The sequence below is a fragment of the Ursus arctos genome, unplaced genomic scaffold (genome assembly GCF_023065955.2).
Source record: "Ursus arctos isolate Adak ecotype North America unplaced genomic scaffold, UrsArc2.0 scaffold_5, whole genome shotgun sequence".
Lineage (NCBI taxonomy): Eukaryota > Metazoa > Chordata > Mammalia > Carnivora > Ursidae > Ursus > Ursus arctos.
In genome coordinates, this window is record NW_026623067.1 from 80628406 (window position 1) to 80641053 (window position 12648).

General features: G+C 34.1%; 1 long non-coding RNA gene across 1 annotated transcript in view; it reads left to right on the forward strand.

Moving 5' to 3' along the window:
• The window catches only part of LOC113255035 (uncharacterized), a 137310-nt gene extending 127009 nt beyond the window's left edge, over positions 1-10301 (forward strand). Inside the window, exons 4-5 of the long non-coding RNA XR_008957479.1 lie at positions 7323-7380; positions 7743-10301. This is a non-coding gene — a long non-coding RNA (uncharacterized LOC113255035). The remainder of the gene's footprint in view (positions 1-7322; positions 7381-7742) is intronic.
• Positions 10302-12648: the final 2347 nt, after the last annotated feature.

A 12648-nucleotide genomic window follows, 5' to 3' on the forward strand; every position in this document is an offset into this window, starting at 1 on the left:
GTGAGAAAAATTGAAAGGAGGCATTCGAGGGGAAAGGACTTACATTTGATAATTTTGGTTTTCTTGTACTGTGTTCCCAAGGATAGGTAACATTTTGCAAAAAAGTAAGCTAAGTCAATACCAAAATGAAGGGAAGGCTGAAAAGAAGCTAAACTTACTCACCTCTTATGGGAGATCATACAGAGAGACGTCATGAAAGAATTTTCGAATCTGAGAGGAATCCAATGACCAATAGATTCAATGCTTTGATTTTGCATATGAGGAAAACAAGACTCAGAGTTGTTAAATAATAATTGGAAATGTTACATTTAACTGCTGCCGTATCCAAATTTGATCGTCCATAGTTACCTTTATCCTGGCTTGTGTATAGAACCGATTCCTGAGGGGCACCTGGGTGGCTCAGTTGTTAAGTGTCTGTCTTTGGCTCAGGGCATGATCCCAGCAGTCTGGGATCAAGCCCCATGTCAGGCTCCTCAGCTGGGAGCCTGCTTCTTCCTCTCCCACTGCCCCTGCTTGTGTTCCTTCTCTCGATGGCTGTCTCTCTTTGTCAAATAAATAAATAAATAAATAAAATCTTAAAAAAAAAAAAAAAAAGAATAGATTCCTGAAAGGCCCTCAGAGCTGCCAGTGGTTTCATATGCCAATGGTTGCATGTTAGAAGCACGTCAGGATCTATGATCAGCCAGCCCTACTCCCTGCAACTGTTGCTGTGCAGTGAGACCAATGTATCAATGTATGTCAAAAACTCTCCGTTTCCTTAGAATTAAAGCAGAGTTAAGGTTCTTTAGTCAAAGGACCTGAAGCCTTTTTATACCAAAACTGTCATCAATTTAGAATTAGTGGTCTGTTAGCTCAAGGTTGATAGTGTTTCATAATTTTTGTAATCTTTAATATACAATATTTGTGGTATGTAGAAACCACTCATTCATCTAGATTTACTGGATTTTACTTTTTAGAATCTCCCTCTAAAATCAACTATCCGTTTGGCTCATTTATTTACATCAGATTATTATACACCGGATGAAATTCAAAATATTTATCAGCTGATAAAATTCTATGGTGAGGCAGGAAGAAGCAATCCCACACAAACAGCTTTCTGCCTCTATTCATAAGCAACATGGCTTTTTCTTAGATTACAAAGATATATCAAAACAATTTGCCAATAAAGTGTACCTGAATGATATAATGTTGGCATATGGCCAAATTATATTGAGAAACTAAATTTGGTTGAGGAAATTATTGCTTCCCAACCTTGAAACCTTTACAGACCGTTGAACACTAAAATAGGGCAATATTTCTTTAAAATAGCTAACAACAGTAGGTAAAGTTAAATAATATATCCTCCATCGGCTCAAGGAAAAATAAGTCTACTTTGTCAATTCACCTCAAGGAAATAGTTTAATTATGTTTCTACTATACCTGTCTTTTTAAAGCTTATCATAACTGAAAGAAACTAGCTATAAAACCCCAAACTAAGTATCTTCTTAGAGTCCTAAAATATATAAACATGAATATAAGGATCAGTGAGATATCTTTGCTGATTCACATTCTTTCCCAAAAAGCACAAAATAGTGCCCTTATATCCCAAACTTTGTTAAACTTTGGTAAAATCAAGATCTATTTTCAAGCAATCAGATGCACAGGTCTTGTGTTCAGTTCGATGATATTAACCATTCCATAGCCCCATCTAACTACCATGCAAAGCAAAACAAACCATTTGCATCACTCCAGAATTTTCCTCAAAGTACCTTTATAGTTACTTTCCCCACCCTGGTATACCCAGTAGTGGTGAAGAGGAGGATTACTAAGTGCAGGCCCAGGCCAGTAGGCCCCAAAAGGTGGGAAGTTACTGACAATAGTGAGAGATAACCAGAAGCCCCCTCTGCAAGCAAGAAATAATCAGCTGTTTCTGCTTCTGTAACAGGCTTCCCGCAACAGGCTCCCTGCCCTAACTGATGTTCCTCCTAAAGCAACCCCGCCCAATTTAAACCCACCCACCAGCAGTCAGCACAGCCCTTGGTACCTGACCCCCTGCGCTCCCCTATAAAAGCTCCGTAACCCTGCTGCCCGGGGCTCAGAATTTCGGGTTGCGAGCTTGTCTGGGTCCACCGGCATAAAATAAACCTGAGTTCTCCTACTTCTCCAAGTGTTACTTGGTTTGTCGCCGGTCTGATTATTTTCCTGCAACATTTCAAACTTTCTAACCTCTATCACCAATAATTAATTTTACTTGTTTTCTCATGTTTGACTTCTTTCATTCAAATTTATGCTTTACAGTTTGAGGTTCAGTAATCAGAAACTCATTCTTTTCTATTGCTCAGTAGTATTTCATTGTGTGGCTGAACCACATGTATTTATCTATTCTCCTGTTAATGGACAATTGTTTTGTTCTGTTCTGGCTTCGCTTGTTTTTGCAGTTGCTAGTTTTTACGAATATTGCTGCTACCGATATGCTTGTACAAGTCTTTTCATGAGTATGTATTTTCACGGAGCTTAATTGCAGAGTACAGTGTAGATATATGCCCTTCTCCAAAGTGTAGTGTCCTTTCACATTCTCCTCTGCCATCTGTGAGGATTCCATTTGCTTTACATCCTCACTAACACTTGGTTTTGCAAATCTTTTTGATTTAAGCCCTTATGCATGGTGTCACAACAGGGAATGTGACTATGTGTCCTCTTCATTCAAGCATTTTTGTGTAGTTATTTCCCTGCAGTTTTGTCTGTTGGAACGGGAACACACTGGAATGTAACATACTTAGCACATAAATTATTACTTAAATACAAATAATGACTTCTGGTAGGAGAGAATGAAATATTTTTGTGCACAGCTATTGTTTTCAAAATTTCTTAAACTAAATGAGTGGGATATGAATATCTGACTTCATCATGTGGATGTGTTTTTCTCCTCTAGTTGTCTGCAGCTCTTATTGAGTTACTGCAAGAGTTATCATGAACTGGAGTGTTAAAATAAGCCTACATTTTCAGAACTGAAATATGTATTTTGAAATATTTCTTTGCTCTTACCACACAGGACACTAATTCACAAATAATAATGACTGAAGCAAATTACTGTCAAAGCCTGTTCAGCTCCCTTCGCAGATACAATTTTGCTCTTAGCAGAATTCACAAGTGTGCTATAAAAGACTTTCCCTCTGTGCACTGATATTTCTTTACTCCACCTTCTGTCTCTGACTGTAATATTTTCTTAATGACCTCAATTGGGGAATACTTGCTTTGGAAAGTTGTTTTTCTCTGTATGCTCAGTGGGTTCTGTATTTAACATTGTATCCTTTCCCACTGGTTCCAGAATCCACTTACACATTTTCTTTTTACCCAGTTCTCTAGGGTATAGGCCAATTCCAGGTCATACCCTTTGTCTAGTCACTCTTCCTGTGAATAAATCCTGGGTCACAGATTTTCCATTCTTGCTTGACTGAGAGGTGTAATGTGCAGGGGGTTTTTTTGGTTTTTCTTTTGGGTTTTCTTTTCTTTTCTTTTCTTTTCTTTTCTTTTCTTTTCTTTTCTTTTCTTTTCTTTTCTTTCTTTCTTTCCTGAAGCCTGGGTTCTGTGTTCTTCTGTTTACCCAAGTCATAAATGGCAAGCAAGGTGACCTTGATATGTGTTAATCAGAGTACCATTCCCCATCTAGAGATTTTCTACATGTAGCTGAGGATGCTTCTTGCTAAAAATGATTTTGCTAATCACTGTACTCACTGTATAAGAGACTGGGAATCATTGTGACTACTATGGACCACTTAAACCAATGTTCAACAGAGACTACCCTCATTCAGATGACACAGGAAAACTCTTGAAGTTCACAATGCTGTCAGTTCCTATAGGAGTTACCCCTTAGGACTTATTCTCACTTTGTAAGTATGATGACAGGAATAGATTCATGTCCTCTTTCCATGACAATTTACTTCCTTTTCTTTTATTGAAATATACACATTTGAAAATGCACAAATGCAGAAAATGCACCTAGTTGATGATTTAAGTCACTTCTGTTTAACTTTGCACTTTACTGCATCACCCTAATACAAATGTTTGGCTTTTCTTCAAAGTCTAACAGTTTTTTGTTTTAATTATGGTTTTACTTCATTTCTCAGGGGAAATTCCTGGGCCTTTTTATGGTTACATATTATTTTAAATTTACTTCAAGTTAGAATAATCTGAGTAGACTATAGTCACAGCTATTTTTCTAAAGTTTTTTTTCAAAATGATTTGAAAATGTCTGTATTAGAGAGATCAAAACCTTGAGTGAATATTTATCCATTTTCATAGTTACTTTTTAAGTACATCAAAGTACTGAATGACATGTGAAAAACACTAAGCAGAATTCATCATTATTATCTTTCTGTTTTATGAATAAATTAGCAAGGGAATTATTCAAATTAAGTTTCATGAATTAATATCAAAGAACTAGTCTGTTCCTAACAATAGGTTAATAAATTGCAGAGTAAGTTACAGAAACGTTGCTTTTAAATAACTGGTATCATCTGATATAGATATAGTTTATTCTCTGCATATATTTCCTTAAAAATCTAGTGAATCAAATAGAACAGTTTTGTTTGTATTATTTTGTATCATATAATGAATCATTTTTTTCAATAATTTTCAAATGTACACAATCATATAAATAAATATGAATAAATTATGGGTTACCATCAGTTGGCAAAATAAAATATGTTAAATGTTGTAAAAGGTAGACAATATAGTTAATATTACTGAAAGCATAACACAAAAATCCATTACTCTAAAAGCTGTAATTTATAAGATACTTGAAGAAATATAATTTTTCAATGTAATTGTATTTGTCAGTGAATATCACATGCCTTATTTATCTGTTAATATAATCTCCTAAAGTACTTGGATGATTTTTATTGTCATAAATAGTTTAATAAACTTAATCTAAACATATTTATAGAACTCAGTTGCAAGGTAAAACTTTTTAAGTACATGGAGTAAATCCCAATATCAACCAGACTTTACTCTTCTAATCCAATTTCCTACTAAAATACTGAACTGATACTGCTTTACTATTTATGCCATTTTAATTCTTTCTTAAAGTTGCTTTGGTTCCCAGCAGTATTCCTAAAGGGACATTAGATCTGGTGTTTTGAGCCTGTCCATTTCTTCCCACATATTTATAACTGAAATACAGAACAAAGTCTACAACTGAAGATTACTCTGGTAGATCAGTGTCTAAGAACCTCAACTTGATTGCTGAGGTATGAAAGAAAACAATGTATTAGGAATGGTACATTGGAGATGTCCCTAGACTTGCTTTTGCTGCTAAAGGAGCCTCAGAGCACTTAGGAAAGGCTGCTGCCCCCAAACATTTAGGCTTAAATGACTATTATTTCAATGCATTTTGCTAAAATATTCCATAGTGACTGAGCCAGATTTCCATCCTAAAATGTAAATTGGAATGTAAATAGCAAAATTAATCAATTAATTAGTTAACTAATTACATTTAAAAAATTAATACAGTGGGGTCCAAATTGTGTTGTTGAAATTTGTTGTTAAATATAATTTGTGCCATGGAGTGCCTGGATGGTTAAGTGTCCAAGGCTCTTGGTTTTGGCTCAGGTCATGATCTTAGGGTCTTGGGTTGGAGTCCCATTGGGCTCCTCATTGAGCTTGGACTGTGCTTAAGATTCCTTCCCTCTCCCACCACCTCTGCCTCTTCTCCCACCCCCCACCTCTGCTCCTGTGTCCGCACATGAGCATACTCTCTCTTTCAAATAAGTAAATATATATATATTTATATTTTGTGCCCTGATTATTATCCAGGATGATTTACCCTGCTTTCCTTGGACAATCTGCTCATATAGATATGGAGATATAGACATTCCCCCGTGGTCACAATAGAGCCAGTATAAAACCAAAAAAGAAATATTAGATGTTGAGCCTGTAAGATTCAAAATATTAAGCTCTAGACATTTAAAAAATGAAGAAAGAAGGTAGAAATTATTAAGTTAACTCTGATTTGACAGTTGTAATAACTCCAAAATTACTTATAAATCTTCTTTCTATATTTTTCTTGTTTTAACTAAAGTTTTATAAATTGTGATTACTGCAACCCATACAAACTGCTAAAATGAATAAATTAAATTATTCTTACAATCAGAGTACTTTGGGGTAAAAAAAAACTTCAACATTTTGAGGGTTTATATATTATTTGATGGACTTTTAACTTATTTTAAAAATTTCCTCAACATTTTAACACAAAATTTGTCATTTTGATGATGCTCAAAAGGAAAAAATAATCAACATGATATTCTGAAAGACAACTAATTAAATGTTAATTAATAATAAATATTAACTGAGTACCTACTAATCTCACCTCTAGTTTTAGCCCTTTGGCTTCAGCTAGTGGAGAGTATAGTGGGAAGTAGATGTAACTTGCTCATTCTTTAACTTAAGTTTTTAACTCATTTACCAAATAATGCTATTTTTCTTCCAGATAAATTACTCAAACCATATTTTTTGAACTACATTTAGTCATAAGGGTAAGCATGAACTGATATGTGATAGAAATGCAGACAATATGAGGCAACACAAAAAAAATCCTCAAAAATGAAAGTATATTTTAGGACGTTCATGCTACCTTCTCTCTAAATTCACTTAATACAATGGACATCTCTGTATTTTCATTTCTCAACTATTTCAGGGTATAGGTTTAATATATACCTGACCTACTAGATAAACACCTGTAAAAATGTGAATTTTTGTGTTTTATTCAATGAATATGACATTAAAAGATTAGGAGTGAGCAAAAAACATCTTGCCAATCTAAAATGATAATGCTCACTTTGGTGATGAAAATTTGAGGTTACTTGAGCTCAGAAAAACAGCACTTTTACCTCAAAAAAAAATTCATGGAAGTGTTCTTTACTCTAAGCAGAGATAACATGCATGGTTTCATTCAAGCTTTTCAATATTTTCTGTAATTTGAGTAAATACATGTCTAATAAAAGATGTGTGTGTAAATATGGAATTTAATTTCATATTGCACCGCTCGATTGACTTTGAGAGTTCATGTGATCACCTGCTCAGGAATTTCTGGTTAGCTCATTTGAGAGCTTTTGACCTATGAAACTTATTAAAGAAAAATTCGATCATGTGGCCCAAAGTGGCAGATTTAATTAATGTTCTTATAATGATCATTGGCTTAATCACATTTATAATTTAATTTTAAGAAGTCTTATGTCAGCTTTCATCAAGGTGTTTAGAGTTATAACACAAGGATAGTCATTCATGCAGTGTTTGGTGAGTAATCTTTAACAAGCTCACTTTTTTCTTATCCTTTTCCTTTTCAGATTTCCATTAGACATTAGGGATTTCTTTGAAGAACAAAAAGCAAACATCACTGTAAAGGTAATAATGAGAAATACATGTATTCTTTATTTTTGCACCCATGTTTTATGTCAAACAAATGTATCCTTGATGAATAAGGGAATGCATAAATGAACTTCCATGTATACCTAAATATATATTTAATTAATCAAAAAACCAAATATATAGGAAATTTTAGTGTCATTCATCAAGCACATACCAAGTGTTAGATACTCTGTATCTAACTATACAGATAGTCTGTATTATGCTCTGTATCTAAGCACCTATGCTTAGTATACATTATGTTTAAGTCTCACAGCAATTCTTCAAGGTTAATGAGAAATTTCTCATTACATCTAAGAAAACTGCTCAAGCAATTAATGGAAACTTGTTTGAACCCACAGAGTGAACATGGAGAAGAGGCCTGATTAAACCCAAGTCTTCTGACCCCAAATCCCATTTATCATCTTATGTTAATTTGGTATCAGGTGATCAATGTTAAAGGCAACTGATTAAGTTTTATGTGTTTTATTTTTTTAATTGGAACAAGATTTCCAAGGTCCAGTATGTGTTCACAGAAATTGTAAATTGATTTTGCATAATGACCTAGGGACTGTACCTCAGCACTCTTTTCCTTAGCAGCATGAAAATTATGCGTATCTACTGTGACCCTCAAAATTGCTAGTGTTTCATTTGGCTATAAGTCACCAAATGAAGAGTCCTGTTCTTCGTCTTTTTTTTTTTTTTTAATTTCCATCTACACTACATAAAACTAATACCCTCCCCCCAGTTGGCCTTGATAAGGGAACAAATATATTAACAAATGCATTTTCCCTTTTTCCACCTTCTAAACTTTCTACTCATTTTCTTCTGATTTGAACTTTGCAGACAGGGTTTGAGCTTTTTGTAATGCAGGACTGGGAGAAAAACGTGAAGAGAAATAAGAAAAAGTGCTAGTGTAGTCTATAGAGAAAAGCTGAGTGAGCAAAAGAGGAGCTGGAAACTGTTAGCATAGACAAGTTGTGCGGGTGGGTGAAGTAGGATGGAGTGAGATTAAAGTGTTGAGATGTTTGTGAGAACACAGTCTGGAACATAGATTTATTAGACATTGGGCTGGAAAGCCTTAAATATATGGAAGGCGAAACAGAATTAGTGAGTTGAGAAAAAAGGATTTTTATAGGTGGAGCCATGGAGTGAGTTTTTGGCTCTGTGGGTCACAGGGCCTATGCTGTTTGTTTGTTTTGCCAAGGAATCATTCATTTTCCTGGTGGCAATGCTTACTCTGTCTTTGCATATCTGAACTTGTCAACTATCACTGAGAGAGCTGTTTAACAACAAGTCTGCTTTGTAGCATAGCATCTCTGTCAGGGAGCAGAGGATGCCTACATCTCAAACCTCAAAAGAGAATGAGGTTATCATTACTGCCAATTGTCTAGCATATAAAGGAAGGAAACAAGTTACTACTTCGCAGACAGAGGAAAAAGCAGTGATTAAGTTTGTTTGACTGCCCTAAAAATCAATGCTATGGGTGGAGAGTCATTGAAATTTTTGAATCACTGCTTAAATTTCTACCTGTAGAAGGAGATTGACCTCATCAGCAAAGAACTGAAATACGTTTGCAGTTCAGATCTGATTATCTGATATTCAGATAATATTTGTTAAAATTAGGAAATTAAATATTCCTCTGCTCAGAGCACTTTGGAGTCAAAAAAGTTTTTCAGCATTTTGAAAATGTATATTTGATTGAATGGACTGTTAATTTTTTAAATTTCCTATAACATTTTAACAAACAATGTTCTCAGAGAATGATGCCCAATATGAGAAGATAATATGGCATTTTGAAAGTCAACTAATTAAACAATAAATTAATAATATGTATTAATTTTATTGAATTAAGTGACTATATTGAGTATTTCTTTTCTCTAGGAGATCCAAACATTTTATTTACTGACTCGTGTAAAAAAAAAAAAAAACTTATTAGCTAATGAATATCATGGCAAAGAGAAAGGAATCTCTTCTGTTTTCCACTTTTAAAAATTGCCCTAAAATAACCCTTTTAGTCCTTACCATATTTTGTTAGCTCATTTAAAATCAGTCATTAACTTAGGGGGCCTTGTATCAGAATTATAGCCTTAGACAGTACACCTGACATAGAGCAGCTGGAGAACAGCCACTGTCCTAGGAATAATTCAAGCAGTCAGGGTTGCAAAATACCAGAGATGTAACACTTGCTTTGTCTTATCCAATGTGATCTATTCATTCCATCATATAAATGATGACCAAAACATAACATTCAGTTCTTTTCAAAGAAGACATACAGAAATAGATGTTGAACCCCTCAATAAAATGGGGGAATCATATTAGCCTCATTCTCAAGACTGGTAAAAGTAAAATATAATAAAACCTTTCATAAAACACTTGGAGAAGCATACACCTTGTGGAAATAGTTGATAGCAATAATTCTCTTTTTGGCGAAAGTAATACAAAGTGTGGAGAACAGAACCATGCTTTTAGTGCATTAAAGTAACGTGAACATTGTGGTTCACTGGATGTCCTATATTCAGCAAATTAATTGGAACAAACTACTTCAGGAAAAAAAATAGTATGCTGAAAATTATTTTATTTCCTTTTAGTTCTGCTTCAAAGACACACACTGATAAAAAGGTGTTCCAAAAGCAAGGTGGTTAATTACAGGGGTTGTTCTGCTCTGAGATCACATTTAAAACTGCAATTACTCTAAAAGCAAGATGGATAGTTACTTCAGTTGCCCAGTTCTAAAGCTACATCAACAGGAAGGTTTTATGAGTATTAAATGGATTGTAACTTCACTGTTTTCTCTAATTATTTTGTTTATTTGGTAAAGGAAGGTAATAGTCATAAAATTGAATGTGTAATCACATTGGCTCAACTGACAAATTGCTCCTAAACCATTCTGCAGACTAAAACAATTTTACAAATGTACTTGGTCCTAAAAAAATGATGTCTTTATTGTATTTGTGACTTCAGTACCATTCTAAAGCAAAAGAAGGTTGTCATCTTAAAAAAAAAGAGGGGAGGTGGGGAAAATATTACTATAGCAAGTCCGTTATCAAGGAGATTATTACGTTCTGTGACAGACCACACGGAACTCATGAAGTAGTCCATCATACTTAAATGGGAAATTTCTCTCACCTGACTGGAAGCGTAATAAGATATTTACCAAAAAAAATCAGAATTCTGGAATGTTTTCCTTTTGACATGCAACATGTTAGCATATGGAGAAAATATGTCACCTTATGAAAAAGTCAGTAATCTGTCTCTCATATCATAAAAACTGAGAAAAACGTCAAATAGAGCAGACACTTCTACATCATTGAGAAGGTGTCTTACCACAGCTTACACTCCACCATTCTTAATTATTTTACTACATTTTACCATTCATTGTAACCTTTAGGTTTCTTTCTGCTTTTGTTTTTTTTTAACATCTCTTGTATCTGGTGGAAACGTGACGTTGAATGGTTTGCTACTGCGCTTACTTGGCCACACCATGGTCAGTGACATCGTGTCAATAGCTTGAAATCTGCCGTGGTGGAGTCTTTACATGACAAAAATGAACAAATGGTACAAATCAGGGCTTCATTTATTGCATTGCTGGTTGTTCAGAATGACAATAATGAGACAATAATGCACACTCAAGTGTGTCATGTCTATATTCATTGTAAATCACACAAAATTTTAAGAAAATGTTCTTCCAGTGTTCAAAAACTATCATTTAATTCAGCAAAGAAGTTGTTCATATTATTGACAAGAGTGAAGTTCTGACATATGTTTTTTTGTTACACTTTGTCTTATAACATAAAAATATCAACAAACATTTATGTTGGAATCATCATTTGCAATCATAATTTGGCTGCAGATAACGACAGTTTGGCAAAAAGCAATGATAGTATTTAGTGAGAATAAATATGCTATCTGCAATTTATTGTTTTACATAGTTCAGTATTAAAATTTAGTATTATTTAAAAATTGTATTCTACATTTTTTTATATCAGTACAATATATAAAATAATTTGTATATATATAATTTTTGGAAGAATATCGTTAAACATTTACCAGCATGTTGTTGATTCTTAATAATTACATAAGATGGAAAAAGACAAAAATCTCAGTTAAAAGACAGAGATGGTCAGCATTTACTAAAAAAAAATGCAGAGCCTACTATATGCTTCTTATAAGAGATTCATCCTACACCTGGGGATACAAAAATATTAAAAGTAGAAATACATTTTTAAAAATTTATAATAAGCAGACCTTAATCAAAGTAGTATCAGACAGAATAGACTTGAATGCAGGTATTATTTGAGAAAAAGGGAAACTTCATAATATGAAAATAGTCCACCATCTTGAATTTAAATACAAAATTAATTTGCAACAAATAACATACTCAAAATATTTTTGGAAACTGGCAAAATTAATCTAAATTTTTTTTAATTAAAAAAATTTAAACAAAAAAAAAAAAGGAAATTCTCAAAAGTAAGAGACTGTTTTAAGACAGTGTTCTCAAAACTTTTATAAAAAAGGCAGAAAAATCAGTAAGGATATGAGATTTGCACAGTAAAAAAGGAGGAATTGATGCAATAGCTAGAGAACAGTGAATTTATCAGTAACACAAAAAACCTTATTTAAGTACATATGTGACTTTTATCATCATTTACTATAGGCTTAAGCCACAAAGCAAGCCTTTTCAAAACTGAAAATATCAAAGGTGGATCTTTTCCCTCCAGGCCCACCTCAGTTCTGCCAAGAAAGAATTCAGAGCCAAACTCTCAAGTAAGAATTTAATAGCAGTTCTTTATTTTTTTTACTATTTTTTTTATTATGTTAGTCACTATACAGTACATCATTAATTTTTGATGTAGTGTTCCATGATTCATTGTTTGGGTATAACACCCAGTGCTCCATGCAATACGTGCCCTCCTTAATACCCATCACGGGGCTAACCCACCGCCTCACCCCCTTCTCTCAGATTGTTTCCCAGAGTCCATAGCAGTTAAAGAGAAAAGACAGGGACGAAGTCAGGCCCTGAGGTGGCAACTGCACCAGAGTTAAGGCTATGTTCTCCTTTTATCTGTATTTAGCTTGAAGGTTCACAATTGGGGCGGTCTTTGTGTGAGGGTTCTCCAATCACCTGGCAGTCTCTTCCCCTAGGTTGGGAGGGGGAGGTTAAGGCCATGTATGATCTTTAGCGGAAATTTCCTAGCAGCCATCCCTCTCAAGGGGGAACTAAACCACAGTGTAAATGTATTACAATGAAACCGTAGGTTACTTTAG